Source organism: Lathyrus oleraceus, chromosome 5 (assembly GCF_024323335.1).
Source record: "Lathyrus oleraceus cultivar Zhongwan6 chromosome 5, CAAS_Psat_ZW6_1.0, whole genome shotgun sequence".
NCBI lineage: Eukaryota > Viridiplantae > Streptophyta > Magnoliopsida > Fabales > Fabaceae > Lathyrus > Lathyrus oleraceus.
In genome coordinates, this window is record NC_066583.1 from 10,084,525 (window position 1) to 10,092,026 (window position 7,502).

Genomic DNA, 7,502 nt, shown 5'->3' on the forward strand with positions numbered 1-7,502 from the left:
ACTTCGGAGCTTCCCACTTAGATACCGCTTCTATTTTAGAAGGATCAACAGCAACACCACCTCTTGAAATCACATGACCAAGAAAACTCACCTCTTCTAACTAAAATTCACACTTAGACAGTTTAGCAAATAACTTCTTTTCTCGTAGAACTCCTAAAACCACTCTCAAATGCTCAGCATGCTCTTCTTCAGATTTCGAATACACCAAAATGTCATCAATAAACACCAACCAGTTCATACCCAAGATAACATCAATCTGCACAAGTGGAAGACACACTAGGTCCATCCCAAAGTCTCTACCAAAAATACTCAAAGGACATTTTAAACAACTGAAGTAGTAGTCATTGAACCCTTCGCAGGAGTATCAATCACCATACTTCCATGCATTCAGATATCTCTAATTTAAGTTTCACAGCACAATCCAAAGATATAAAGGAATGAGTCGCACCAGTGTCAATAATAGCTACAAGAGAAAAGCCATTAATATAACACGTACCTCGGATCAAACGATCATCTGCAGAAGTCTTAGAACCCGATAAAGCAAAGACCTTGCCTCCTGACTGATTCTCTTTCTTCGGCTTAGGACACTGTGGACTGATATGACCCACCTCTCCACAGTTGAAACAAGTTACAGTCTTCAACCGGCACTCTGCCGCCAAATGACCACCTTTGCCACACTTGAAACACTTCATCTCAGCACTGGTACACTCATGGACACGATGTCCAGCCCGACCACATCTATAACACTTAGCAGGGGCACTAGAATCTCCCCCACTAGGCCTCTTCATCCCACTCTGCCTCTGGAAACCCTTGCCAGCTGCATACGGTTTCCCACGATCATTCTGATTCTTGCCTTTCCTATCAACCCTCTGCTGATAGCTTTCCGCTCTGGCCTTGGTATCCTGTTCAAACCTTCTGCAACAGTCGACCAAATTAGAAAACACCCTAATCCGCTGATACTCAATAGCCCGCTTGATCTCGGGACGTAACCCGTTCTCAAACCTCACGCATTTTGAAAATTCTCCAGTAGCCTCATCATAGGGAATGTAATACTTCGACAGCTCTGTGAACTTAGCAGCATACTCAGTAACAGACCGATTGCCCTACTTCAATTCTAAGAACTCTATCTCTCTCCTTCCTCTGACCTCTTCTGGAAGGTATTTCCTCAGAAATCTCTCTCTGAACACCGCCCAAGTGACCTCAGCACTCCCGGCAGCTTCCAACTCAGTGCGGGTAGCAACCCACCAATCATCTGCTTCCTCTGACAGCATATGCGTACCGAGCCTGACCTTCTGGTTATCGGCACACTCAGTCACTCGGAAGATCCTCTCGATCTCCTTTAACCACTTCTGAGCGCCATCTGGATCGTATGCTCCCTTGAACATTGGAGGATTGTTCTTCTGGAACTCACTCAGTTGACGAGCAGCTCCCATTCCCACAACATTCGGATTTCCTCCAAATACTCCAGCTAGCATACCCAGAGCCTCAGCAATCACAGCATCGTCTCTACTTCTTCCAGCCATCTCTATTCTGAAAGCCCAAAAAGCTAAACAATAAGTACTGATAGGGTTACACAACACCTATCCCGTACAGGGGAAACAGAATAATTACGACTCGACTCGACCGACTATGCTCTGATACCACTAATGTAACACCCTTCTAAAATACCCCAAATATTTAATTAAAACAACATATATAAATCAGAGTAATTATGCAGTTAAGGGTGTCACACAATCACTTCACACCATTCACCAATATAACTGTCATGCTCTTTTATTAATTCAAAACATAATCATTTGCATAATACGCAGCGGATAGAAATCTCATCAATCATGTAACACATTACATGTAAAATGGTTCACAACCAACAATAAAACATTTAAAACATCCCATCCCGATGTTACATCTATCAGAGCACGACCCACTAAGGAGACTACACTAGACTCCAAGCACTAGCTTCTACTCAATCACTGCTCGTTACCTGAAAAATAGTTGTAAGGGTGAGTTCCTCAATCGATATAATAAGCATTATAAAATATCATGAAATGCTAAGTAATTAACACATTAATCACCCTAATCGTATCATACATTCAGTAACGGCACATCAACTCAAATATCATATTCCATACCAATACAATTCATATTCATACTCAATGCCAACACAAACACACAACACACGTATAATACTGGAATACATCCATTCATATTATACGCCATACATAATTTATGCAATGAGACTCCATGCATGCGGTACCGACTATTCGTGAACATATAGTTCAACTTCACCGACCAATCCAGGTACGGCTACCAAGCTCACTAGTCCCACTCATTTGAGACCTAGTGACTCACATCACTAACTCCTCACTATGGGAATTAGCTACCACCCCAAGGGCCATGCTATGCACGCTAATTCACCTAGCATACAAACATCAACAACAGTCCAAAATGACTAACATCACTAATTCCTCACTATGGGAATTAGCTACCACCATAAAGGCCACATAATGCATGCTAATCACCTAGCAATGCAACATCACAACAAAATCCACAATGGACATATGCTCACACTCTAAGCCATAAAACAGTCCATTCACCAACACATGCATAACATATACATTCACAATATTATGCATACCATCATACATCATCAACACATGTATCAACACCTCATATCATGTCAAATAATTAAACACAGTATTAGCACACTCTACTAATACCTATACTGCTCAAAACAGCGGGAATAATCCCTACTATATCACTCACCGATATAGGCAACCATCAATTAGGCACACAACATTTTAAATAACAATTTTTCCACTTTTCAACAGTGTTAACCGGTTAACGCCCTGGGTTAACCGGTTAACGCAACACAGAACACACTTTCTGGCAAAACGCAACAGTGTTAACCGGTTAACGCCCTGGGTTAACCGGTTAACGCAGACAAAACAGCAAATTACACAATTCAAAACAGTGTTAACCGGTTAACACCCTGGGTTAACCGGTTAACGCAAGACAGAAAGCTGTTCCTGCGCTAACACAAAGCAGAATGCAGAATTCTCCGCATTTTCCGCCGTTGGAGGACTTCCGGACCTCCGATTCCGATTCCGTAAAAAGCTATACGATCGGGAAAACACTACCCATCCAATTACCGATTAAATTTCAGATTTAACACAACTTATTCATCACAATTTCTCAGCATTCCAAATCCCAATTAGGGTCAATTCAACGGTTTATCACTACCCATTACATGCTAACCCATAATACCCATTAAACGACGATAAACCCCCCTTACCTGATTAATCCGGCAATTCTTTGAGCTTCAAGCTTTCTCTTCTCCAACCTTTGCCATTGCTCTTCCCCTTTGCCCTTTTCCTCTTTTCAGCCGCTTCTCTGTTTTCACGTGAAAACTCTGTTTACCAAATGGGATTCTTTTTCCCTTATTTCACACTTATATATTTTCCAATAATTATTATTCCAAAATAAAATAATCCAATTATTTGATTAAATTAATAATATACTATTAACTTAATTTAAATAATTATTTTATTTTATTGGGGTGTTACACACACCCCCACTCCTATTTTTTCTGCCTTTGACGCGCGTAACAGAAGCACTTCTCCCCTATTTCTCCGCTTTACTCGTTGACGCGTTAGAAACCATACTGAAGGAACTTTTGGGAAACGGTTACTTTATGGAGGAATATAAATAGACCTCAAGGGATCCAATTGAAGCGCTCCTCTCTTTGCCGTACTTCGGACGCCGCGCAATATTTTTACAGCAATATATTTTCTTCAGCATTCTATTCTCTTAGCATTTTTTATTTTCTTTTCTTTTCTAGTTAATTTCTAAGCATTCAATTTATTTTTCTCACAATAGTTTCTACACCGGAAACTATTGTGTAATTTTTATTGGATCTAACCTTACGTTAGATCATAGTATTTTATTTCCTTGTTTTTTTATTTACCTGTCTGCTCAAGAATTGTGAAGAACAAATCCAACCGACTTGTGGTGGAGTGTTCGAGCATCGAAGCTAGGAACAAAAACCAAGATTTCTAGTAATTTTCCAGGTTCATTAATTAATTGATTTATTATTTTAATTTACATATGCTTTGTGCTGCTGTTTATATATATTACCTATTTGATATGACCCTATTTATGCATGATTACTGTTTAGCATGTTCGGCTAATCGATTTAGATATCGGTATGTAAAGTAAGCGGAATAAAGGAATCAAAACTGAGTTGGTTTAAATTTATTTCAAAATACAGTCACTCTTTTTCTGGTCTCAATTTACAGAGTTAATACTAAAGTTTTTGTACGAGAGTAAAAGACATAAAGAAGTTAAAATCAATAGAACGACGGTTTGAGCTTTTAACTGGACAGTGTAAATTGGACATTAACTTTAAATCAGGGCGAAAGCAATTTTTAAAGTTAATTAAATTCTAATCATTTTCAAAAATTATTTTTAAAGGTTAAATGTGAGGACGAGAGTTAAGCATTTAAGTTTAATCATATAGTCTAAGTCAACAGAGCGAGAGTTTGAGACGAGGGCGTTTAAACGGTTAGTATTTTCTTAAAAAGAGTTTCTATAGGTTCTATTGTTTTCAAAAAGTGATTTTAGATTTAACGAAATAGTGAGAGAGTACGTTAATATAAAGTTATAGTCTGATTCAACAGAGCGAGAGTTTGAGGAAAAGACTTTTAATCAATAGTGTCTACTGAAAAGACGTATTTTAAAGAAAAAGACCAACGAAGATTTGATTCCCTAATTACAACGAACTACATACCGATATCCGTGTTATTTGATATTTAATCTAGATCCAATTTTAGTTTTACTTTTCCCCTCATCATCAAAGTATCATCCGCCTTAGCTTTACGAAGTAACCCTAGAAAAACGGTATATCGATTCATTAAGTCCCTGTGGGATCGATATCTTTTAAAACTACGTGATTAGACTGTGCACTTGTAGTTAATACACCAAAAGACTCATAAAGTCGCGATCAAGTTTTTGGCGCCGTTGCCGGGGACTTTTATTTAGTCGATATCGTAACTCTTCTGTTACGCTGTAGAGACTAAGGCAATTTTTATTTTTCCTTTTGTCTTTCGTTGATTTGTATACCACACACTCGCTCACAAGGCGAACCGTATTACTTACGAATCAACGACGTTGAACGATATCTCTGAGTCTTACGACGAATTCGGGAGTATCGTGCTGCAAACAATCTTCCTCCAATCGAAATTCCTGATCTCAAAAATCTTCTTCCCTCGATGATACCAGAGATGGCAGAACCAGCTCGTGCTCTTCGAGATTACGCTGCTCCGTCGCAGGACGAGCCGCATTCGAGTATTGCTCCACCCGCAATCGAAGCGAACAACTTCGAACTTAAACCTTCACTGTTGCAGGCAGTGCAACAGAACCAATTTTCTGGAAATCCTACCGAGGATCCAAACCTTCATTTATCCGTATTTGTCCAATATGTTGATACTGTTAAAGCTAATGGTGTCACTTCAGAGGCAATTCGACTTCGTCTCTTTCCTTTCTCGTTAAGAGATAAAGCTAGAAGATGGCTTCAGTCTCTTCCTTCCAACTCAATCACCACATGGAATGAGTTGAAGAAAGTCTTTCTTGCCCGATATTTTCCTCCAAGCAAAACAGCTATGTTAAGAGCCTAGATAAATGGATTTAAGCAGAAAGATAACGAGTCTCTCTTCGAAGCATGGGAAAGATACAAAGACATGATGAGACTTTGTCCACACCATGGTTTAGAGGACTGGTTAGTAATTCATACCTTCTATAATGGTCTCTTGTACAACACAAGATTAACAATAGACGTCGTCGCAGGTGGTGCGCTTATGGATAAACCTTACGCTGACGCTTATCAACTTATCGAAAGCATGGCCCAAAACCATTATCAGTGGGGAAGCAACCGAACAATGGTAGAAAAACCTCAAACGAAAACTGGCATGTACAAGATAAGTAGCCTTGATCATGTTAATGCAAAAGTGGATGCTCTTGCCCAGAAAATTGAAAGTTTAAATGTATCACCTCCAGCCATCGTGGTTGCCGTAACTCAAAATTGCGAAGTCTGTGGAATTCAAGGTCACACTCCTACAGATTGTCAACTCCTAACAGGAATCCAAGCAGAGCAGGTGAACTATGCTCAAGGAAATCCTTACTCGCATACCTATAACTCAAACTGGAAGAACCATCCCAATTTTTCATATAAAAGTAACAACGCTTTATACGCACCAGGACAAGCTCCCAGTCAAGCCCCAGCTATACCTCCTGGATATCAAAAGCCGACCCCATCTACACCTAACAATAACGTTCCTAGAAAATCCAATTTGGAAATCATGATGGAGAACTTCATAGCTTCTCAACAGCAAACCAATAAAGAGTTCTTAAACCAGAATGTACACACTAACGAACAAACTAAACAACTAGCAAGTAAAGTAGATGCCCTGGCTACCCATAACAAAATGTTGGAAACACAAATCTCGCAAGTAGCTCAACAACAAGTGCATACTGCTGCCCCAACTGGTACATTTCCTGGACAGCCCCAACCTAATCCGAAAGGCCACGCTCATGCAATTATATTACGAAGTGGAACAGAGGTAGAAGGACCGTCTGACCCAAGGATTGGAACCAAAACTCTAAAAAGTCAACTGAGGAAGAAGGTAGACCTAAGGAAAAGGAAGAGTGTAATAAAGAAACCATAGAAAACAAAGAACCTTATATACCTCTGTCGCCTTACAAACCACTTATCCCTTATCCTCAGAGGCTAATTAAAACCAAAGACGCGGGCCAATTTAAAAAATTTGTTGACCTACTGAAACAATTAAACGTCACCATTCCTTTTACAGAAGCTATTACACAGATGCCTTTATATGCTAAGTTCTTAAAAGAAATTCTATCTAATAAAAGGAAACTTGAAGATAGCGAAACCGTTACACTCACTGCTGAGTGTAGCGCAATAATCCAGAATATGCCTCCTAAACTTAAAGACCCTGGTAGTTTCTCTATACCCTGTCATATAGGAAAATTTGTCATAGACAAAGCTTTATGCGATTTAGGAGCCGGTATTAGTGTTATGCCCTTGTCCATATGCAAGAGACTTGAAATGGGAGAATTAAGACCAACTAAAATGTCTGTGCAATTAGCAGATCGTTCCGTTAGATATCCCGTAGGAATTCTTGAAAACGTTCCCGTGCGCATAGGTCAATTCTACATTCCCACCGATTTTATAATTATGGACATAAGAGAAGATGAGGTTACCCCCATGATACTGGGAAGACCCTTCTTAGCAACCGCCGGTGCTATCATAGACGTAAAACGAGGACGACTCACTTTCGAAGTAGGAGAAGAGAAAATTGAGTTTATTCTTTCCAAATTTTTGAAAGCACCTGCAATAGAAGACACATGTTACTTCATGGATATCATCGATGAATGCATAAAAGAAAAAGAATTAGAAAATGATGATTTGCCCGACTATCGTGTAGAAG

General features: G+C 39.5%; 1 non-coding gene across 1 annotated transcript; it reads right to left on the reverse strand.

The window, feature by feature from the left end:
• Positions 1–5,657: 5,657 nt before the first annotated feature.
• Positions 5,658–5,764, reverse strand: LOC127088843 (small nucleolar RNA R71). The gene has a single exon (XR_007790657.1). It is a non-coding gene; the product is annotated as a small nucleolar RNA R71 (small nucleolar RNA).
• Positions 5,765–7,502: the final 1,738 nt, after the last annotated feature.